Raw genomic sequence first — 25,528 nt, 5'->3', positions numbered from 1 at the left:
CATTCAGAGGAATTTGAAAGAATAAATAGAAAAATATCAGATATCATGGAGATTAAAGACTCTGTTCACCAAATAAAGAATATACTAGAGGCACACAACACCAGATTTGAAGAGACAGAAGAAAGAATAAGTGATATATAGGGCAGGATAACTGACTTTGAAGACTCAAAACAGCAAATGGCAAAAAAAGATGAAAAAAAATTGAATTGAATCTCAGGGAAATGATAGACAAAACATGGTGCATGAATATAAGAATCATTGATATCCCAGAAGGAGAAAAGAGAAGTAAAGAGCGGGGAAGAGTAGTTGAAAATATAATCGGGAAAACTTCCCAACCCTCGTAAAAGACAAATATACAAGTCAAAGAAGCCCAACAAACAGAATAAATCCAAACAGGCCTTCCCCAAGACACATACTAATCAGCCTATCAAATGTTGAAGAGAAGCAGAAAATCTTGATAGCAGCAAGAGAAAAACAATTTAACATATACAAGGTGTCATGGTCAGGTTCATGGGTCAATTGGCCAAGTGGTGGTACCTGTTTGTCTGGTTGGACAAGTGCTGGCTTGTCTTGCTATGAGGACATTTCATAGAATTAAATCATGATCACATAGGCTGCATCCACAGCTGATTCATTTGTAATCAGCCAAGGGAAGTGTCTTCTGCAATGAGTGATGCTTAATCTAATCACTGGAGGCCTTTTAAGGAGGATTCAGAAGAGACAGGTTCTCTTCCTGCTCTTGCTGCTTAGCCTTTCTTATGGAATTCATACAGACCCTCCATCGGAATCTTCAGCTTCACAGACTATCCTACAGATTTTGGACTCTATGTTCCCACAGTTATGTGAGACACTTTTATAAGTTTTATACTCATGAATATTTCCTGTTGATTCTGTTTCTCTAAAGAGCCTAACTAATACACAAGAGAGACCAAATAACACTCAGCTAGCACCCTGGAGGCAAGAAGGCAGTGGTATGATATATTCATGATAATGAAAGAGAAAGACTTCCAGCCAGGAATTCTGTACCCAGCCAAATTGTTCTTCGAAACTGAGGGAGAGTTTAAAGTTTTCACAGAGAAAGAAGTCCTGAAAGAAAGTGACCAGCTCTACAAGAAATACTAAAAGGAGTTCTGCCAGCTGAAAAAAATAAAAAGATAGTAGAGGGAGGTCTGAAGGATAATAAAGATTTGAAGAGTACCATCAAGGGTAATTTAAAGAATACAAAGATAAAGAGGGAGAAGAATATATAGATCTGACAAATAAAAAAATAAAAAGATAAGATGGTGGATTCAAGAAACACCTTTTCAGTAATAACTTTGAAGATTAATGGACTGAATTTACCACTTAAAAGATAAAGATTAGCAGAATGGATTAAGAAACACAGTCCAGCAATCTATATGCTGCTTACAAGAGGCTCATCTTAGACGCAAGGATACAAATAGATTGAAAGTGAAAGGATGGAAAAAGATTTTCCATGCAAGTTGTAAACAAAAGAAAGGAGAAGTAGCTATACTAATATTGGGCAAAATAGATTTTAAATGTAAAGGCATCATAAATGACAAAGGACTATATACTAATTAAAGGGTCAATTCTCCAAGAAAATATAACAATCATAAATGTTTATGCTCTCAATCAAGGAGCTCCGAAGTACATAAGACACACATTAGTAAAACTGAAGGAAGCAATAGATGTTTCAACAATAATGATAGGAGACTTCAATACATCACTCTTTTTTATAGCAAGAACAACCAGACAAAAGATCAACAAGGAAATAGACAAGTTAAACAACTTCACAAATGAATTAGACCTAACAGACATACATAGGTCATTGCACCCAAAGCACAAGGATATACATTCTTCTCTAGTGCTCATGGAACATTCTCCAAGATAGGTCATATGCTGGGGCACAAAACAGGTCTTTATAAATTTAAAAACATTGAAATTATTCAAAACACTTTCTCTGACCACAATGAGATGAAGCTGGATCTCAATAACCACCAAAGAATGAGAACATTAAAAAATATCTACAGATTAAATATCACACTCTTAAATGACAAGTGGGTCAAAGAAGAAATTGCTAGAGAAATCCGTAGCTATCTGGAGATGAAAGAAAATGAGAATACAGCATATCAGAATTTATGGGATGTGGCAAAGATTATGCTGAGGGGGAAATTTATTGCCCTAAATGCCTATATTAAAAAACAAGAAAGAGCAAAAATTGAGAAATTAGCAGCACACCTAGAGGAACATGAGAAAGAATAGCAAACTAACCCCAAAACAAGTAGAAGAGAAACAACAAAGTTTAAAGCAGAGATAAATGAACGGGAGAACAAAAAAACAATAGAATCAATAAAACCAAATTTAGTTCTTTGAGAAAATCAATAAAATTGATGGGCCATGAGCAAGACTGGCAAAGAAGAAAAGAGAGAGGATGTAAATAAACAAAATTAGAAATGAGAAGGGGTGCATTACCACCGACCGTGAAGAAATAAAATAAATCATAAGAGGATGCTATGAACAACTATACACCAACAAACTAGACAAATTATATGAAATGGACAAATTCCTCAAAACACACAAATGAGCTACACTGACACAGGAAGAAATAGAAGACCTCAATAAATCAATCATAAGTAAAAAGAGTCAATCAGTCATCAAAAATCTTCCTACAAAGAATAGCCCAGGACCAGACTTGACTAACAGGGCAATTTTATCAAGCATTCCAAAAAGAACTATCACTAATCCTGCTCAAACTTTCCCAAAAAATTGAGAAAAAAGGAACTCTACCTAACTCATTTTATGAAGGTAACATCATTTTAATACCCAAACCAGGTAAAGATGCTGTAAGAAAGGAAAACTATAGGCCAATCTCCTTAATGAACATAGATGCAAAAATTCTCAATAAAATATTGGCAAATCGAATCCAACAACACATTTAAAGAATTACACACCACAACCAAGTGGGGTTTATACCAGGAATGCAAGGATGGTAGAACACAAGAAAATCAATTAATGTAATACAGCACATCAACAAATTGAAGGGGAAAAATCACACAATCATCTTGATTGATGCTGAAAAAGCATTTGACAAAATTCAGCATCCTTTTCTGATAAAAACACTCCAAAAGATAGGAATCAAAGTAGTTACCTCAATATGATAAAGGGAATAATTGAAAAAAATAATAGTCTGCCTCTTACTCAATGGAGAGAGACTGAAAACTTTGCCCCTAAGATCAGGAACAAGAAAAGGATGCCAATGTCACCATTATTATTCAACATTGTGCTAAAACTTCTAATTACTCAAAGGTAATTTCCTCAATATGATAAAGGGCATATGTGAAAAACCATTAGCAGGCATTGTATTCAAAGGAAAGAGAATGAAAGCTTTCCCCCTAAGATCAGGAATGAGACAAGGATGCCCACTGTCATGACTATTATTCAACAATGTGCTAGAAATTCTAGCTAGAGCAAACAGGCAGGACAAAGAAATACAAGGCATCCAAATTGGAAAGGAAGAAGTAAAAGTCTCATTATTTACAGATGATAGTATATTATCCTTGGAAGATCCTGAGAAATCTACTGCAAAGTTACTTGAGCTAATAAACAAATCGAGCAAGGTGGCAGAATATAACATTTATGTCCAAAAATCAGTAACATTTGTATACACAAGCAATGTCCTAGCTGAGGAGTCAGTTAAGGAAAAAATTGCATTCAAAATAGCAACTGAAGGAATCAAGTACTTAGGAATGAATTTAACTAGGGATGTAAAGGATTTGTACACAGAAAACTGCATAACATTGCTAAAAGAAATCAAAAGAGATCTAAATAGGTGGAAAGACATTCCCTGCTCATGGATAGGAAGGCTAAATATAGTAAAGATGTCCATTCTCAAATTGATCTGTAGATTCAACCTAGTACCAATCAAAATTACAAGAACCAACTTTGAAGATTTGGAAAAGCTAATTATTAAATTCATCTGGAAGGAAAAGAGACCACGAAAAGCTAAAAGCATCCAAAAAAAAAAAAAAAAAAAGAAGAATGAAGTGGGAGGATTAACACTCCCTGTCTTTAAAACCTATTATTAAACCACAGTGGTCTAAACCGCATGATACTGACACAAAAATGGAAGCATTGACAAATGGAATTGAATCAAGAGTGCAGAAATAGATCACCAAATCTATGGTCTACTGATTATTGACAAAGCCTACAAATCCTCTGAACTGGGGCAACATAGCCTTTTCAATAATAGTGCATGAAAGAAATGGATATCAATAGCCAAAAGAATGAAAGAGGGTGCCTATCTTACACCCTACACAAAAATTAACTCAAAATGGATCAAACACCTAAATATAAGAACTAGCACCATAAAGCTTCTAGAAGAAACTGTAGGGAAACATCTCCAAGACCTAGTAATAGGAGTTAGCTTCCTAAACTTTACACCTAAAGCACAAGCAACAAAAGGAAAAATAGATAAATGGGAACTCCTCAAAATCAAATGCTTCTGCACCTCAAAAGACTTTGTGAAAAAGGTGAAGAGGCAGCCAACTCAATGGGAGAAAATATTTGGAAATCACGTATTGAACAGAGGTTTGATTTCCTGTATATAAAAGAAATCATACAACTCAACAACAAAAGAACAAACAATTGAATTATAAAATGGGCTGAAGATATGAATAGGCATTTATCTGAAGAACAAATACAGATGGCTCAAAAGCACATGAAGAGATGCTCATTTTCATTGGCTATAAGGGAAATGCAGGTCAAGACTACAATGAGATACCACCTTACACCTATAAGAATGGCTGCTATTAAACAAACAGGAAACTATAAATGTTGGAGAGGATGTGGAGAAACTGGGACACTTATGCACTGCTGAAGGGAATGTGTAATGGTGCAGCCACTATGGAAGACTGTTTGGCAGTTCCTTAGGAAATTAAATATCAAGTTGCCCTATGACCCAGCAATAGCACGACTTGGTATATACCCAAAAGAGCTGAAAGCAATGACACAAACAGACATTTGCACACCGATGTTCATAGCAGCATTATTCACAATTGCCAAAAGATGCAAACAAGCCAAATGCCCATCAGCAGACGAGTGAATCAGCAAAATGTGGCATATACATACAATGGAATATTATGTAGCAGTAAGACACAATGATGTCCTGAAGCACATGACAAGATGGATGAGCCTTGAGGACATAAGACTGAGTGAAATTAGCCAGACACAAATAGATAGATACTGTATGATTACACTTTTATGACCTGTATAAAGATATAATCAGAGACTTATAATAGAGAGTATAGGGAACTTAGAGATACATAGAAGCTAGAGATGGGTGAATCCTTAGCTAATGAGGTTGAACTCCAATGTAAAGGAATAGATGGGGTGAAGGTGGTTCTCTAGTGGGTCTCTAAGTAACATTATCATACTGAAAATGAAGAAGATTGAGAAGGGTTGTATAGACCTATGTGTCCCACTGAATAATACTAGGAATATGAATTATGTCTCTCAAGAATTACTTCAGAGATATGATTCTTGTGCTTAAGTCCAGGGTACAGGAGGAAAATTGCTATTGCATGTTATGAGCTATGTTCAAAAGGAAATCATCAGCACTACCAAGCTGGGGAGAAGGACAGAGTTAAGAGGAAATTTAGGTTTCCTATTTGGCAAGGGTGTGTTTATTGGTTTTCTTTCTTTGGGGAACAGTAAAATTATCTAAAGTTGAGAATGATGATGGAGTGTGGACTTTACATCCTATACATGATGCCCAATGTATGCAGGTGCCTGAAGATTGCACTAATGGAGAAGTAGATTGGCAAACAATGTACTTATGAACAAAGGTTTCACTTCTACAAAAAGGAACAAAGTCGTGAGGCACGTAATGATGTGAATGAACATGTGGGACATTTGGTGAGTCAAAATAAGCCAGAAACAAAAGAACAAGAATGGTATGGGTCACCTTTAGAAAATGCTTATAAGAAAACAGGGCCCCAAATTGCAAGCTTTTAGAGCAAACACATTAATTCTGGAGTGGTGATTATTATTTCTGGAGTTTGAGAGGCTGAGTTGAGTTTTATTTGTTGGGGTACATATATAACATACCCCAATATTTAGAAGTAAGAATAAAGCCAAACAGGTTGGGATTAAAGTAATTCAGAACATAGGGGTAAGGAAGACAGTGTCTCTATTTTAGAACTGCACATACTGTTTGAGGCCAATGGAAGAAAGCTTTATTTGGTCTGGAACGGAAATTTTCTGAAGTGCATAATCTAATTCAACCAGTTTGGTTGAATTAATCTGTATGGCTTGTTTGAACAATTGAAACACAAGGAGCACAGAATAAGAAACAAGTCCTTTAATCCTGTATAGATTAATGTAATGCCTGGATACATCCTAGAGTATATTAATCAGATAATAAAAAAATATTGGCAAAAAAGAATAAAATAAAATAAAATCACAAAAGGGTGGGTCACAGTGTCTCAGCAGACAGAATTTTCCCCTGCCATGCTGGAGACCAGGTTCGATTCCCAGTGCCTGCCCATGCCAAAAAAAAAAAAAGTATTGTCAAAGTCTCCTGAGGTTTGGGAGAAAGAATATGGAACTATTAGACCTTACCATCAGGAAATCCCCTGATACTGTGTCAAACTTTAGGGATACCCAAATCAATAGGCCATGCCCTCAATCATGAGGCTTACTCTTGTGAAGCTTATGTAGGCAACTTTATAGACATGCCTAAGAGTTACTTCTGGAGGACCTCTTTTGTTGCTCAGGTGTAGCCTCAATTTCTCTAAGCCCAATTTTGCAAATGAAATCATTACCCTCCCCACTACGTGGGACATGACATCCAGGGGTGAAAGTCTCCTTGGTGACATGGGTGATGATTCTCAGGGATGAATCCAGACCTGGCACCATGGGATCAACAATTCCATCCTGACCAAAATGGGGGAAAGTATTGTATTTAATAAAGTATCCGTGGCAGAGAGAGTTCAAATGGCATTGAGAGGTTACTCCAGAGGTTGCTCTTATGCAAGCTTCAGGTAGACCTTGCTACCTATCATAACCTGCCAACACCCAATGAGAACCATTCCAGCCAATCCTAAAGAACACTTAGGACAATATATAAGATTCCACAAGGGTTCCAGGTACTAGAGTAATTTGCTAGAAACCTACAACCTCCTGATGGGTCCCTGGTCCAGATAAGTCCTGAAACCTAGCCCAACCTCTCCAGAACATCAGATAGTTCCATCTCGCCTACCCCATATTAGTGACAGACCCTTTCAATATGAAAAATTTAGACTTGCAATAGCCCAAATATCCCTAAAGAGAGGGATGTAAATTGATGGTGGAGTTATGCATAGAAGTTAGGATTTAACAAATGAATATGAATGTTGAATCATTACATCGATACCTCTTTTAGTCTCTAGTGGTTTAGAGTAGCTAGAAGTAAAAACCTAAAATTGTAAAACTGTAACCCATGAAACTCTGAAGTATGTTCTACAACTAATTGTGGTGCTGTGCTTTGACATTTATAACTTTTTTGTATATATGTTATTTTTCACAGAAAAAAGAAGATTATGATGATAAAAAAATATTTAAGCCCTCTAGCCTCCTATGTTCTGGAGCAGCTAGAAGGAAAAATATGAGAGGATCATATGGTAGCCTAGCAAACTCAGGGATCTGTCCTGTAACTACTTGCTGAAAAATGCTTTGAAAACTAATGCTTTTTTTATTTCTTTGCTCTGTATATATGTTATACTGTACGATAAAAGAAATTACAAATAAAATAAATGCATTGAAAAGATTCCTATCATCAAGCTGTAGTGTGAATTCAAGGTATCAGGATCTCACTCTCATCTCTTTTGAATACATTTATATTACCTAATGGTTCTTTATTCCTTTTCTTAATCTAACACAACTTTTAAGAATTCTCTTTTTAGTAAATATTGATGGCATCCTTTACTTAGTAGCCTGTCTCAGTTTGGCCATACATTATATACTTTTACTTAAACACTTGCATTACTATTAGTGCTTTGAAGTCAATTAAAAAGTGTTCACATTATAAATGCAGAAGAAAGAGTAGCCTATCTATATAATAACAACCTCTGAAAATTTTCATACTGAGGCTGTATGTAGATTTTTGTTCTGTGTTTCCTACAAGTTGTTCAAAGTGTCTGACAATAAGTGACTAAAATTATTTGGAACTTTGTATGTATTTATTACTTGATGTGGTAAAGTATTTTGTTCTTTTCATTAACAACAAAAAAGGGAAGGGTAGAGCTTTGTGTCCTTTAAAATTTGCAGAAACTGAGAGTGAACATGATTGAAATGGCATCCTTAAACAATATTTTATAACTTGCTATAACCGTAATTCTCAATACATTACATTAACTTGTTCCAAAGACATAATGTTGCTTACAATGAAACATAGAATATTGCTATATAATGAATTCTAGTTACTAAGTAAAAAACTAAAAGGAAGAAAAACAACAAGGGTGGAGACATAAAGTGGAGCCAAGAATGAGATTAATAGAAATATGCATACCTCTGAATATTTACACACTGAGTATGGGTGGACCAGAACTTTGCTCTACGTTTTTTAGCATTTCCTTAAGGAAGGAAAATCTAAACCTGGTCAATAGTTCTCAACTCTACATTAGAACCACCTAGGGAGACTAAAATTCATACTTCCAGGTCCACAATAGACAGAGTGTATCAGAATCTTTGGAAGTGGGATTTTTCAAAATCTCCTGAGATAATTCTAATGTGTAGTCATGATTGACAGCCACTGAGGTATTTGGCTGACAGTGTCCCACCATCTCCTGTTTTCAATAAAAAAAAGGAATTTCTAATTTTCTCAACAGAAACACTAACCCCCTCTTAAAAAGGGCATAGGGTAATGTAAAAAATATTGTCTTTGCAAAAAAATGTAAACTTCCACTAAGATTTTTTTCTCCACTGAGTTTTTAATAGATGTTGGCAGCTATTTCTTATTACCAATTAAATACAACTTTAAATGACAATTTACTTTTGGCATTCTTTTGTGAAATTTGGTAGACTAAAAAGACATGTACCCTACAAAATGGCACCTGGACTTAATTGTTTTTTTTTTTTTTTCCCTTGGGTGGTGATGGATTTGTTCTGGGCCACCCACATCCAAATCCTGCTTTGGCTAATAAAACATATTTGTAAGAGAGCTCATCCTGGCCTACACTTACAGCCTGTGAATCAAAGGAAAACTATGCATAATAGCTAAAAGCATGAGCTTTGAAGTCAGAGGAACCAGGGGAATCCCTGCCTCCCTACTTATTACCCTATGACCTTGGGTATGTTATTTAATCTCTCTATCCTTAGTTTCCTGATCTCTAAAATGCTAAGAATACAGAACCTACCCCATAGGTTGTTGTAAGGATCAGATGAAGTAATGAATGTCATTTTCCTGTCATATTATATGTGCTCAATTAATACCAACAACTTTCAAAAATCATGTATAGGTTATATAAGGATCAAATCTTATATTAGCCCCACTCTAACTAGTTGAGCTAACATGTGGCTAGGTTGGCATCCTGGACACCTCTTTTGTCTTAGATTGGAAACTTTTCAGAAGTCATCTGCCCCAATCTTCTATCATGTAAGTCAGAAAATTTCACCAGCTATTCCATCTCACATTACCTTTTCTTAGTAATGGCCGATATTTTTTCTCTATTCACTCATGATCTTTTCCTATTTCATTCCAGTATTTTCTGGGCTACTGATTGTTGGCATCATCTCCAGGTTTCTGTGATTTGCACTTAGCAATCTTGAATGCTTCTTATTTACGCTCAAAACTCTTGAGGATCTCAGTTCAGATTTGCCCCACAATTCTTTCTACTCCTGGCTATCTCAAGTAAGATACCCTGATCTGACTTCAGCCTTTTTGGACTGAAGTTCTAGTACCAGCCATGAAGCAAGAAGAGTATTGAATACATGAGGATATCAATGTAGAACATGTAACAGGATAGAAAAAAAGTTCATCTTAGTGTTTTCCTGGATTTGTTTCATAGTAGTGTGTTAACTAGACAATGCTGTGTTCAGATGGCAATTCATTTAGACTGAATTGTAAATCAGGGCTGCGAAATAATCTGTTGATCTAATACTTATTTTGAGGGGGTGCTGCATGGTCTGGGAATCCAACCCGGGTCTCCCAAATGGAAGGCAAGCATGCTACCACTAAATCTCCCTTGCACCCATGATCTAATAATTTTTAAAAAGAGCTTTATATTTACCCTAGGAGTGAAACACATTTTTTCCTTAACTGATTACTGAAAATGGCTGTATTCTAATGGCCAGAATTATCTCTGTAAGTCTGTTTAACTTGAGAACATGATAAAATATTTGACCAGGTATAAGCAAGTCAGTTAAAGTTATTTCTTCCCACCCTAGTTTTCTTTCCCAAATTGTTTTGTCATTCTGCTATTTCAAACTGATTTATGGCTATCATTTTTGTTTTTTGTTATTTTCTTTTTGTATGCTGCATGACAGGGGCATATTTCATTATTTTTCCATGTGAGTATTCCGTTATTACAGCACCATTTGTTGAATTTTTGTTTGTTTGTCTTTGTTTGTTCCTTATATTTGTTCATTTTTTGGGAAGTGCATGGATTGGGAATTGAACCCACTTCTCCAGCATGGCTGGCAAGAATTCTACCACTGAACTACCCTTGCACCCTCATGGTTATCATTTTTGAGCTTTTTTATGAGTTAGCTACAGATTATGTCACTTTGCATATTTCATTTAAAATTGTCACAACAATTTTGTCACTTGGGTGTTATTATCGCCTTCTTTTTTATACAGAGAAAACAGTATAAGAGAAATTATGTGCATTTCCCAAGGTCACACATACAGAAAGTGTTTCAAGTATTCACGATTACATAAAACTGTGCTCTTAATGACTCTACTGTCTTGACTATTCCCTCTTAGTGGTTAAGAAACCCTCATGTCAATTGAAGAACATTGTACTGTAGAAAGTTTTCACAGCTTCTATCTCTTCTCTGGTGAAGGCTTATATATTTCTGGTTATTATGAGGTATTTTTTTTTTTTTACAAGATCTAATGCAAATAATGTTGCTGCCTCACTAAATTTGGCACTGCTATGGAAATTAGATGGGCTTCCCAGACAAAAAGTGTTCAACCCAAAACTTTCTAAACTAATTCTGAAATTAACCTCAGATACATCAACTCCTAATGTAGCAGGCAAAAATAAGTAGTTCTTTAGAACCCATTCAGCAAACGTGGAAAAGCCAAGCTGCTACCTGAATATCCCTCCATTTGTTTACATCTGTGTCTAGATGCAGTCTTGGCTCAGGGTTCACTTTTGGTATGCAATGAAACAATAACTTGACCCATAAATGCTAGAATGGAGAAAATCTCAATGATTACCACATACTTGCAGTACTGCCACAGGAAGAAGGAGCTATGAAAGGGCTGGGCTGGCATGTCCTGATTATGACAGATGTCTGGAATTCTTAGCCAGTCTTATGTTCATTAGCCCAAAACATGTCCACTGTGAATGATTGTGGTACTTCTGCCAAATCAGATTAGGAAAATAATGATTTGCTATCACTGCTCATTAAAACTTCACTATAGGACATTCCTGGTGGATAGAGAAAAGACATTGAAATCTTGCTTAGAAAAAGTTTTCTTTCCATGTAGTAGAACTGCAAGAAATGCTTCTGATAAGCTAAACCCCGATTCAAGATATGTCTAAAAAATATTAATATATATAAAGACAATATGACTATCATGAGTCTTAAGGAAAATTAAAAATGGATTCTCATCTCATGTTCCTAGTAAAAATAGGTTTTATTACAATATCTGACATTACATTTCACTGGGGATTTCATCTCTGGAAAGAAACTTGTAGACCAAACTAAATTAGGTAGTGTCAAGTACTACCCATAATTCTAAACCAATATGTACTGAAACAAGTTTAATAACTAAATACAGTAAAATAGATGTGCCAAATGTCTTCTATCTTATCATCAGGTCATGATTTTTAGATCTTGTTATCATAAATCTTGTACATAATTCTCATGTGGTCAAAGTGGTTGGGCATTTTACAGCAGGAATTTTCAACTGTGATAGTGTAACACATTGGTGGTGGAAACAAGTGTGAGGCTTTGCCTCTAATCACTTATTACTAATACAGTTAAAGCTCTGATATTTGGAAATGATTTGCTTAAAAACTAATGTACAACTGTTTCTTTAATAACATCCCCTCTCCCATCTGCATTTTATTATACTTTTTTAAATCATGGGGAAAGTGGTGGAGTTACAGTTTAGGGGAGTGGATATTGTCTATGAGATGTGTGCTCATCTGTCAACTGTTTTCTGGAAGAGCAAAGATGAGAATCTGTTGATTTACAGCATGAGGACATAATAATGGCACAGTAAGTCCACCCATGGGACTTCTATCCCCATATTCTGCCACTGACTATAAGAACTTCGAGATAATTTTCACTCTTTACTCCTACTCCTGATGGTATTCATTCATTCATTTAAGAGTTATTAGCCATCTGTGATGTTCTATGTGCCTTTATAGGTGCTGGAATACAATAGTGAACAAAACAGACAATTATATTTGACCTTATGGAGTCTAAGTTCTATTGGTTGGAGACAAACATAGACAGACAGACAGATAGATAGATAGATAGATAGATAGATAGATAGATAGATAGATAGATGATAGATAGATAAACATCAGAAAAGTGCTATGAAGGAAATAGAGCAGAGTGAAGAGATAGAGTACCTTTTTGGAGAATTGCTAATTTAAATAGCTTGGGAAGGTCTCTGTGGTAGGGTGGCATTTGAGTACAGGTCAGAGCAAGAGAAATTAGCTGAATAACTGAAATGGTTTATACATCTATCTGGGTAATACATACCTCCATTACCTCTGTAGGAATGGAGCTGTCAAGAGGACCCCTGACACATGAGTCTTTTTGTTCAGACTGTGTCTCTCTTAGACAGTGCTGAAGACACCACTTTGCATTCCCCCTTTTCAGACCTCATTCTCACAATCCTCCTTCTGTTAATACATTCTTTCTTAATATTTATTAAAAGCATTGCTTTGCAACTGGCAGATGGTCACTGACCTAGGAACATAGCTTTTGAAGGAGAAAAAGTAGTTCAAGTATCTGTGCTAAACAGCAAACAAATATCTGAGACAGCTTTCCTTTCTTCCCCACACTTTCTTTAAGAATCATGGTGCATTTTGTGACTTATTTACACTGTCAAAGGTTTATAATATACCTAACCATGTTTTGGCTTAGGAAGGAGGATGATCTACAACATTATTTGTTCCAATACTCACGCTAGGAATAGCACTATCTGCTGAGTTCCTCAATTTTTCGGTGTTTTTCTCTGGGCTTTGTATTCTTATCTATTCCCTGCTGCATTTCCTATGGACGCTATTGCTACTGATTTGACTGACTATACTCATGGGCTCCTGGCTCTCTCTTGATGTCAATTACCTGCTCCAGCACTGACATTTTATTTCTGAACTCCTTCATGTTTCTGATATATTGTAACTAACTTTCTATTCCTTGATCTTTGATCCTGGTTGGCAAGACTCTTTCCTCTGCTTCTGCTTCTAGATATACTTACCCCAACCTTGTTTATCTCAAAATCCCCTTATAGCCTGTTCTTTCAGCTCTGGATTTACCTGATGCTGCCATGGATTTTGTGGGAAAGTGTGGTGGTTGTTTATTTCATGTGATCTTCAGAAGCTAGCCTAACAACAAGTTCTAGATCTATCCCTCATGAATCTCTATTTATTTTCTTTTTCTTTGTGTACCCCCTCCCAATAATACTTTCCATATGCATACTTCCTGCTGTGTAAAGAAGCACTTCCTTCTATTGGTCATAAAACCACCTGGTTTAAGCAACAAGAAGTGTTCCCTATATCCAGTGTTAATGTGTGGCTAATGACATCAAGGTTATAGTTTTTATATTCTGTTCACATTAACTTAACATTGCAACCCCTCATATCTTATTCTCTTTCCACAGATACCCCTCATGCCTTAGGTCACAAGTGGTCACATGAGGAAATTCTTTTCTGTGCCTCCAAAAGATTCCACCCAAATAGCCCCAAACACCCCAGCCATGTTTTTAAAGCTCTCCACAATAGAATCCCTACCTAGTTTCCAAATTCATTTTCTGTTACTCTCCTATATATGTACATTTCTTTCTAGAGAAACAGGATTATTTGTTCCTCCTCAAACACACCTCACCTCTTTTTTAACTACAGGCCTTTGTGTTTCCCCTTCCCTGGGATACCTAACACTTACACTTAAGTTGTTAGAAAATTCCTGATCTTCAAAGTCTTGTAAAAAGCTCCAGTGGGATGTTGACTGGATTCACTTGCTAACAGTCTCCTTTATTCTTCACCAGTACGCCTCTGTTCCAGTCCAAATGAACTATTTATTTTCCCACAACAATCCAATATATATGCCCAGCACTGTGATTTTGCTTATGATGTTCCCTATGCTGAAACCTTGTAGGGGAACTAAAGAGAGCATGTTGATAATTATGAATTAAGGAAAAGTTTGATAGACACAAAAAAGAGGTGTTGGGGCATTCAGAAGAAATAACATAGTTAGGAGATTCAGGAAACATTTCAGGTAAATTTGAACTATGGGTAATATTTCAATAGAAAAGTATAGATAGATTCTCTTGTGGGAGGGGGCCACATTCTGTCTAGCACAGTCTACTGCATACAGTAGGTAGTTAATACATATTTGCTGAATAAATGACTATAAGAAGAATTGATGGGTTAGTGTTACTGTACTAGTATCTGTATCAGAGTAAATAAATAGATCAGATCTTTTCTCTCCTTGATTTGGAGCAACGTGAGGGCACTAGGTGCCTGGAAAGGGAAAGGGCCCTGAAGGTAGAAGTCTTAGGTGAAAATTCACACACAGTCCCAATCTAAAAGTCCCTACCTGAATTTCTGCTTGAATTTTTAAATTGCTTTGATGTGAGTCACATTTAGTGCTGCCTAAATAGTGACTTTATTATAGAAATAATTAGTAAGGCAGGTGAATAGTGCATGCAGGGGATGGCATGACATCATCTGATTCGACAACCAATAGGCCTGAAAAGATGCCATGGGCATGAAAAGAGGAATGAAAAGTGGGTCTCCACCACACAGGACCTTAGTGATTAATAGTCATAAAAACAAAATAGGAAATTCAGTTGGCCAATAAATATCTGAAAATATGCTCCACCACACTGTTTTTAATGCAATTTTACTGAGATATATTGACATACCTTAAATCACCCAAAGTGTACAATCAATAATTCATATTATCATCATATACTTGTACATTCATCACCACAATCATTTTTTAATATTTTCATTATCAAAGAAACAGATTGTTTGTCCTTATTTTTTTACTTCTCTGTCTACACACTGGGCATAGGGAGCATCAGCCACAAAGTTTTCACAATCACAGGGTCACACTGTAAAAGCTATATAGTTATAAAACCATCTTCAAGAATCAAGGCTCTGGAACATAGTTCAACACTTTAGGTATTTCCTTCTAGCCATTCTAATACACTAAAAACTATAAAGGGATATCTATACAATGCATAGGAATAACCTCCAGCATGACCTCTTGGCTCTATTTGAAATCTCTCAGGCATTGAAACTTTATTTTGTTTTATTTTTCTTCCCCCTTTTTGTCAGGAAGCCTTAGTCTATCCCACAATGCCAGGGCCAGGTTCATTCCTGGGAGTCATGTCCCACTTCACCAGAGAGGCTTACACACCTGGGAGTCATGTCCCACATAAGGGGAGTGGAAGGCAGTGGTTTTACCTGCTGAATTGGCTTTGAAAGAGGGGCCACATCTAAGCAACAAAGCTGTTCTCTGGGGATGACACTTAGGCATAATTATAAATAGATGTAACTTCTCCTCTGTGGGAATAAGTTTTATAAGGGAAAGCCCCAAGATTGAGGGCTCAGTCTACTAAATTGGCCATTCCCAATGCTTGTGAGAATATTTGGAATACCCCAGGTGGGGAAGTTTATTATTTCCACATTTTCTCCCAGTCCTGCAAAGGAGCTTTGAAAATACTTTTTGATTATCTCCTGAATTACCCTGGGACATTTTAATTACTCTGGGATGTATTGGGGCATCACACTAACCTGTACAAACCAGCAAGATCTCATTCTCTATTAAAGATTGTATGTAATTGAAGTGTTCAAATAAACTGACCATATAGGTTAAATTAGACAGTGTGCTACACAAAATATAAATTTTGTACGAAATAAACATCTCTTCTTTTGGTCTCATACAGAAGCTGAAGTTTTAAAAGGCAGTCAATATCATCCATTACACTTTAGTCTGATCTACCTTAGACCTACCCAGGTCTTCTTCATTCATATCTCTAATTGAAGTCTATTTTTTTCTCAGCTTTTTAAACAGTTGCTGTTTAGGATAATGTTGACTTTCAGAGCTGCAGAACTCTAGATCTGTGTCTCAGGTGTCGCATAGATGCTCAAAGTTCCAGGGACTGACCAGGTTTACATAAATTGCTCAGCACCTCAGAATTTTGAAATAACTGTTACAACTCAAGAATAGATGTGGCTTCTGTAAAAGGTTACAATAGAGGAATCTTTATAATAAGCCTTCTCCTGATAACCTATGCTCTCGAGGTCAATTCTTAGAGTTTGCAATTATGTTTTGTTTATATTAGTGAGGTGTTATAATGTCTGTCTTTTCATTTCTTGCTTATTTCACTCACCATACTGTCCTAAAGGTCCATTCACCTAGTTGCATGCCTCACAACTTCATTCCTTTTTGCAGCCAGTCAATATTCCATTGTATGTACAGACCACAGTTTACCCCTCCCTTCATTAGTTGATGTACCCTTAGACCACCTCCATCCATTGCAAATTGTGAATACTGCCATGCTAAACACCAGGGTGAAAATGTCCATTCATGTCCCTGCTTTCAGTTCTTCCAAGCATATGCCAAAAAATGGGGTTGTTGGATCATATAGCAATCTTATACTTAGCTTCCTGTGGAACCACCACTCTGCCCTCCAGATTAGCTGCTCCATTCTACTTCTCTACCAACACTGAATGGGGAACAGTACATCCCTCTCTCCACATTTTCTCCACAAATAAAAAGGAGAAAAAAATTGAAGAATAAATATATGAAAAGATCCTCAACTTCACTGGCTATGAGGGAAATGTAAATCAAAACCACAATGAGATATCAGCTCACACCTACTAGTATGGTCATTATATATAAAAAAAGATCAAAAAAACAGAAATTTATGGAGAAATGGAAATGTCCTCATAAGGTGAATGCATAACTAAGTGTTTCTACCAGGAACCATTGATTGTTTATTGTTATTTAGCATAGATTATATGGTGTGTGAATATAACTGTTTAAAAATAAAACAAAGGATAGAAGTGCTGGAGAAAAAAATTGAAGAATAAAAACTAAAATAAAGTATGGGGAAACACCAATAAAAATCCCGTACTCCTCCCTTATATTGCCCTCTGATTGACATTCATTTGTTCTCCCTCAATTAAAAGTGTTCTTATATTTGTACATTTAATCACCATCATTGACCATTCTATGTTTTGCTAAGTTATGCATTCCCAGTCTGTTCTTCTCTCTTTTCTTCTGGTGTCATACATGCTCCTATCCTTCCTATTTGAACCATATTCACACTCATCTTTGTTCCGTGTACTTACACACTGTGCTACTATTAGACTGTATTGTGCTAACCATTTCTGGAGCTATACAATCAATCCTGTTGAACATTCTGTACTCCGTAAGCATCAAATACCCAATCTCTACCCTCTTTCTATCTCTTGAAAGTCTGCATTCTCTACTTTAACTCTCAAACTTTGCTCATCAATGCTAGTTAAATCATTGAGACCGTGAAGTATCTGTCTTCTTGTTTCTGGCTAATTTCACTCAACATAATGTCCTCAATGTTCATCCATGTTGTTACATGATTCATGACTTTATTCTGTCTTACTGCTGTGTAATATTCCATTGTTATGTATATACCACAGTTTGTTTATCCACTCATCCATTGATAGATATTTGGGCTGTTCCGTCTCCTGGCAATTATGAATAATATCACTACAAACATTGATGTGCAAATGTCCATTCATGTCATTTGAGTTTTATTAATGACATAAACAAAATGTCATTATTTTATTTGACATTTAAATAAATGTCAAATTTATTTAACATTTAATAATTAATATATTATTATAATATGTAATTAATAATAACATATAATTATTATCAATAACATTAATTATATATTTATATATAAATAAATTTGTTTTTTTATCTATTTTTGAGCCATTTGTATTTCCTCTTCAGAAAAGTGTCTTTGTCTTTTGCCCATTTTTAAAATTGGGTTATTTATCCTTTTGTTGTTGAGATGAAGGATCTTTTTATATATTCTACATTTTAAACACTTATCTGTTATGTGGTTTCCAAATATTGTCTCCCATTGTGTAGTCTGTTTTTCTACATTCCTGACAAAAGCCTTTGATACAAAATATGTTTAATTTTGAGGAAATCCTCTTTATCTATTTCTTCTTTCACTGCTCACACTTTAGGTATAAGCTTTCAAACAATCTCCTATCACAATATCTTTAAGATATTTTTTTACATTTTCTTCTAAAAGTTTTATGTTCTTAAGTCTAATGTTTGGTCTTAATCTACTTTCAGTTAATTTTTATATGAGGTGTCAGATAAGGTGTCCTCCCTTATTCTTTTGAATATGGATGTCCAGTTCTCCAAACACTATTTATTGAAGAGGTTGCTCTGTTGCAGTTGAGTTGGCTTGACCACCTCATCAAAGATCAATTGCCCAGTGGTGCACTGGTGCTTCAGTGAATGCTTGCTTTCCATGTGGGAGATCCAGGTTCAATTCCTGAACCATGGGCCACAGCCCCACTGAAAAAAAGCAAAGATTAATTGTCCACTGATGAAGGGGTATATTTCTGAACATTCAATACTATTCCAGTGGTCAGTATATTTATCTTTATGCCATTACCATGCTATTTGACCAATGTAGTTTTATAATATGCTTTAAAGTCAGGTAGTGTGTGAAAAGTCCCACTTAATTCCCCCTTCTCAGTATATTCCTATCTATGTGTGGTGCACTGCCATTCCAAAAAAAAAATGGGTATTGGTTTTTCTATTTGTGCAATATAAGTTGTTGGCATTTTTATTGGTATTACATTGACTGTATGCATCAATTTGGGTAGAGCTGACATCTTAACTATGTTAATCTTTTAATCCATGAGCACAGTATGTTTTTTCATTTTTTAGGTCTTCTTTGATTTTGTTTAGCATAATAGTTTTCTGTGTATAGGTCTGTTGTGGCATTGGTTAAATTGATCCTTAGGTATGTGATTATTTTAGTTGCTATTGTAAATGGACTTTTTTCTTGATTTCCTCAGACTGCTCATTATTAGTGTATAGCAATACCATTGATTTTTATGTGTTGATCTTGTATCCTGCCACATTGCTGTATTTCATTTGTTGGCTCTAGTAGCTTTACTGCAGATTTTGGCAGGTTTTCAACATATAGGATCATGTCATCTAAAAACAGTGAATGTTATACTTCTTCCTTTCCAATTCAGATGCTTTTTTTTCTTACCTAAATGCTCTAGATAGAGCTTTCAGCATAATACTGAATAACAATGGTAACAGTGGGCATCCTTGACTTGTTCCTGATCTTAGTGGGAAAGGTTTCAATTTTTCCCTGTTGAGGATCATGTTAGCTGTGGGTTTTTCATATATTCCCTTTATGATATTGGGGAAGTTCCTTTTTATTCCTATCCTTTGAAGTGCTTTCAATAAGAATGGATGTTGAGTTTTGTCCAATGCCTTTTTTGCATCAATTAAGACATGTAGTTTTTCCCTTTTGATTTAGTGATGTGGTGTATTGTATTAATTGATTTCCTTGTATTGAACCTGCTTTGCATACGTGGAATAAATCTCACCTGGACATTTTAAAAGTTTAAAATTAATACTTTTAATGAGCTGTAACAGTCTATTTGCAAATATTGTGTTGTGTATCTATATTCATTAAAGAGTTTAGTCTGTCACTTTCTTTTCTTGTAGTATCTTTGTCTGTCTTGGGTATTAGGGTGATGTTGGCTTTATAGAATTAGTTAGGTAGATTTCCTCCTCTTACTTTTTTTTTTTAAGAATTTGAGCAGGATAATTACTAATTCTTTCTTGGATGTTTTGTAGAATTCACATAAGAAGCTCTCTGGTCCCGGACATTTCATTTTTAGGAACTTTTGATGACTGATTCAATCTCTTTGTGTTTGGGTTGCTAGGGTCATCTATTTCTTCTTGAGTCAATGTTAGTTGTTCATGCATTACTAGAAGTTGTTCATTTCATCTATATTGTCTAGTTTTTTAACATATAGTTGCTCATAGTATCCTTTCATCTACTTTATTTCTGCACAATCAGTAGTTGTGTCCCCTTTCCCATTTCTGGCCTTAAATTATTTGCATTCTCTCTCCTTTTTTTTCCTTTTGATAACCGAGCTAAAGGTCCATCGATTTTATCAAAAAACCACCTTCTAGTTTTGTTGATTCTTTCTATTGTTTTTATGTTCTAATTTCATTTATTTGTTCTCTAATGTTTGTTGTTTCTTTCCTTCTGTTTGCTTTGGGGTTAGTTTGCTGTAATTTTTCTAGTTTCTCCAATTAAGCAGTTAAGTCCTCGATTTTTGCTCTTTCTTCTTTTTTTAATATAAGCATTTAGGGCAATAAATTCCCCTGTAAGCACTGCCTTTGCTGCATTCCATAATTTTTTATATGTCTTTCATTTTCATTTTCCTTCTCCTCCACTCCACCACACTGTTAATCAAAGAAATGAAATTAAAATTATAAGACACTGTTTATACATCATCAAAAGTGCAAAAATAAAAGAAAACAATCTGATAATATCAATGGCTGGTGACAATATGATGTACAGAGCATCACAGTGGCAATGTAAACCGATATGGCATCAGTTGTGGGTTGAATTGTGTACCCAAAGAAGACATGTTAAAGTCCTAACCCCCATAACCCCCATAGCTGTGAATGTGAGATCTTATTTGGAAATAGGACCTTTGTAAATACGATCAAGTTAAGATCAGGTCATACTGGATTAGGGTGTGCCTAATACATGACCCTGTATGAAGGTCATGTAAATATACTGTAGACACAAAGGAAAAAAGACCATGAGATGATGGAGGCAGAGATTGAAGTGATGTGGCTTTAACTGAAGGATTGCTGTGACCGTGAGAAGCTAGGGAGAGGCAAGGAAGACTTTCCTCTAGAGACTTCAGAGGGAGCATGGTCCTGACCTTGATTTCTGGCTTCTAGCCTCTAGATTGATGAAACAATAATTTCTGTTTTAAGTCACCCTGTTTATGGTAACTTGTTACAGCAGACCTCAGAAACTAATCCAGCCTTTTTGGAAACCATTTGATAGCAGCATCTAATCAAACTGAAATTGTACACAACTTATTCTTAGCAAATATAAATAGTTATTGGATTGTATCTATGTATATGGTCTAGATAGGCTCCCATCCATGAGCTCAAGGAGACGTGTTTACAAACGTTTATTGTTTCATTCATTCATTCAACATGGGTTACACCATTGAAGACAGCACGGAAAATCCCTCTTGCAATTAATATTCCAGGTGAGTAAAGCATTATTCGTTATTAGGAAAAATGAAAATTTCATAAATGACATCAAACAGAAAGTGGGAAAAATGCGTTTTTCAAACAGAATACCATAAAATAGTTAATATATCATAGAAACTATATGTTTCTCACTGCTTTGCATGAAAAAATCAAGTGGCAGAATAATTTGTAGTATATAGCATTTATATAAATGCTTAAAAACAAAAGACTATATAGTCTTTGTGGGCACGTGTATATGCATATAAATGTATTGTAATAAAAAAGAATGGAACTATGCCTACTAAACTGGTGATCCTTGTTACCTCTGGAGAGAGTGTGTGTGTGTGTGTGTGTGTGTGTGTGTGTAAATGGGGAGGGGATGAAATAGAATTGCAGATAGGAGAGGATCACATCAATTTTACTCTTTTTGATTTATTTTATTTAAGAAAATAAAGCACAAATGACAAAATATTAATATATTCCTGTCCTGAGTAGCAGATTCCCTGTTTTTTAAATGTTTTTCTCTGCACTTCTATTCTAAATATTTTTCTCTGCACTTCTCTTCTATTTAACATTCCAAAATAAATAAATAAAAAGAAAAAAGTAATTAACCCAAGCAAGTCAGTGGATGATAAATGCCAAATGAATGGTATATGTAATTTATTTCCTTCCTCTCAATGATAGGTACCAGCCCAGCATATCAGAACACAGATTTTTTTCATATTTATGTTGCCACTTGTCCACATTTCAATTCATTTGTTAGCAACAATAGAAATGTGGTTGTCTGACGTCCAATATAAATTTAACATCAAAACTACTAATTCATGGCTGCAGATGGGAATCATGTCATCATTTTTTCCTATCTCAGCTTTTGGACTCACCCTCCCATATTTCAGCCCTAGAGATGTACATCTGGCAATGATTGATTCAGAGGCAATGCTCAATTTATAACAAGGAACCAAGTCAGAAAATTTTATATGATGAACTTGAGGGAAATATGAAATTGTATATAAATTGAATATGTCAGCATATATACATTTCTGGATAACTTAAGAGTGCTTACACTACATGAGAGGTAATGGTTACTTGAGCAAGAACTCAATTTTTGCCAGGTAGCAATCTCATTTGTACAAGAGTGTTCCATTTGTAGGGAGATATTTGGAGTGACTGAGATCTAGTTGTCTTAGTTCTAAACTATGGACCAAGCATAGCTCATCTCTTGATGCCTATAGGGGACTCCATGTTACAGCATTGGGTCAACTTGCTTTTATTCTATTCTGACACATGTGGCCACCAAGGTGATGAAAAACAACTTAATGAACTTGACAAACTTAGTCCTGGTAGCTAGGGGATAAGAAAGTATTGCTCCATAGTTTCTTGGCCTTTTGGCTAAGATCAAATGTAGTATCTGTTCTTATCAGTTTAATATCTGATACATCCTCTTTATCAACAGATGAGTAAAACATACAAAGTAAAAATAAATAATGGGGGAACAAATATTAAAATAAATTTAGTAGCTTAAAATGCTAGTGATCAATGAAAGGGAGGAGTAAGGAGTATGATATGTATGAATTTTTTTGTTTTTTTTTCTGAATTGATGCAAATATTGTAGGAAATTACAATGATGATGAATATACAACTATGTGATGATATTGTGAATTACTGATTATATATGTAGAATGGAATGATCATGTGTTAAGAATGTTTTGGTTTGTTTGTTGTTATATTTTTTCAAAAAAATTAATAGAAAAAAATTTTTTAAAAAGAAAGTATTACTCCAAATGTCGTCCAAATATTAGAAAGCTACAGATATCTTATTTTTTTGAGGTGCTGATCTTTTGGTTTTATTTCATCATTTTCCTTTTGAAAACATTTTTTATTGTGAAATATAACATACATCTGCAAAAAAACAATACATTTCAGAGCACATTTTCACAAGTAGTTTAAGAACAAGTTTCAAAGTATGGTATGAGCTAAAGTTCCACCATTTCAAGTATTTCCTTCTATCTGCCCTAAGACACTGGAGACAAAAAAAAAAGCCAATATAGGGGGTGCAAGGGTAGTTCAGTGATAGAATTCTTCCCTGCCATGTGGAAAACCTGGGTTCGATTCCCAGCTCATGTACTTCCCCAAAACAAAACAAACAAACCAACAAAAGTTCAACAAATAGTGCTGCAATTATGGGATACTCACATGGAAGAAGAATGAAATGTGACCCTCACCACAAAACATACCAAAAAAAGGCATTATAAATGATTTAGTAGTCACGTTCATTTGTTAAATCTCATCTTCTCAGATAAAATCCTCCTTTTCTCCTCCAAATCTTTATGGATATTTGGGCAATGACAATTCTAACTTCTTCATATTGAAAAAGGATGTTGAAATTAGGGGTAGGGGGATGCAACTGGTTGATGCTCTTGGATAGACTGACATCTCTGGGTTTCAGGGATTATCTGGCCCAGGGACCATCTGGGGCTTATAGGTTTCTGAAAAATAAATGTAGTGAGTGAAATTTTTATAGAGTCTTAGAGGTCTGGGTATTCTTTAGGGTTTACAGGAATGCTGTTGAATGTGGCATGGTATACCATGGCAATTAGCAATATCTAGTTGAAATTTGCATAAGAGTAACATCCAAAATATCCTCTCAACTCTGTTTGAAATCTCTTAACCATTAATATCTTATTTTGTTACATTTATATTCCCCTTTTTGGTCATATAGGCATTGTTGATCTCACAGTGCCAGGGCCAGGCTCATCCCTGTGAGTCATGTTCCAGATTGCCAGGAAAACTTTCACCCTTGGATGCCATGTCCCATGTAGAGGGCAAGGTAAAGATTTTACTTGCCAAGTTGAGCTTAGAGAAAGAATGGTCACATCTGAGCAACGAAAGAGATTCTCTGGAAGTAACTCTTAGACATTATTATAGGTAAATAATAATAAATATTATAGGTATTCTTCATTACAGATAAAAGTTTCATAAGAGCAAGCTTCAAGATGAAGGACTTGGCCTATTAACATAGAAGTACCTAATGTTTGAGACAGTATCAGGAAATTCCCAGGTGGGGTAGTTTAATAGCTCCATATTTTTTCTCTCACCTATCTTTTTAAACAAAAGCCTCTGACCCCTACTGTGAGAAAGGAATGAGCATATTTATTAACTATCCTGGCTGCACTGGAAAACATTGCCATCCTTACTTAAAACCTATGATCAGCAATATGGATAAAAAGAAACAGAAATATTCTTACCCTCTTAGAATTAATAAGTCAAACACCACACTGACTATAAGTGGATATAGTAGCCTTGTATACATAAACAGGCAAATTTTAACATTTATTCATATTCAATAAAGTGAGTATGTGATATGGAAATAACTAAAACAGTTAAAGAATATAAGGTATTTTGATTTTTCTGATATTACTACAACTAAACTCCATGACTACCATGAATATAACTCAGTGATTGATTCTTGTCCCCCATCCTGTTCCATTCTCAAGTGAGGTGGGTTATCCTCCTAAGTTCAGTAGAGGAAAACTGAGGGAAAAACAAGGGTATTTGAATGGAGTAGACACCGTTCTCTAGGAGGTGACAAGCTGCATTTGGGATCTCAGAAAATTTTATTAGTGCAGCTGGACCCTTGAAAACGGACACCTGCTACCTGTGCCAGCTCCCCCAATCATTTCATTTAAGCTCATAATAATGAAACCCTATATTTTACAGGTTTGTTTTGTTGGCACCTACTTGCCCATTTATGGTAGGGATTTTACCATACTAAGATTACTGTTTTACTACTACCACTATTGCTACTACTATGCTA

At 35.4% G+C, this 25,528-nt stretch overlaps 1 protein-coding gene and 1 pseudogene across 1 annotated transcript in view; both read left to right on the top strand.

Annotated features, from left to right (window-relative positions):
• Positions 1 to 25,528, top strand: part of SLC6A14 (solute carrier family 6 member 14) — a 238,621-nt gene that overhangs the window by 88,217 nt on the left and 124,876 nt on the right. The window lies entirely within an intron of this gene.
• LOC143672401 (U2 spliceosomal RNA) lies at positions 23,084 to 23,212 on the top strand (annotated as a pseudogene).

The sequence above is a fragment of the Tamandua tetradactyla genome, chromosome X (genome assembly GCF_023851605.1).
Source record: "Tamandua tetradactyla isolate mTamTet1 chromosome X, mTamTet1.pri, whole genome shotgun sequence".
In the NCBI taxonomy this organism is placed as follows: Eukaryota; Metazoa; Chordata; class Mammalia; order Pilosa; family Myrmecophagidae; genus Tamandua; species Tamandua tetradactyla.
This window is presented reverse-complemented; position numbering and strand designations above follow the sequence as displayed.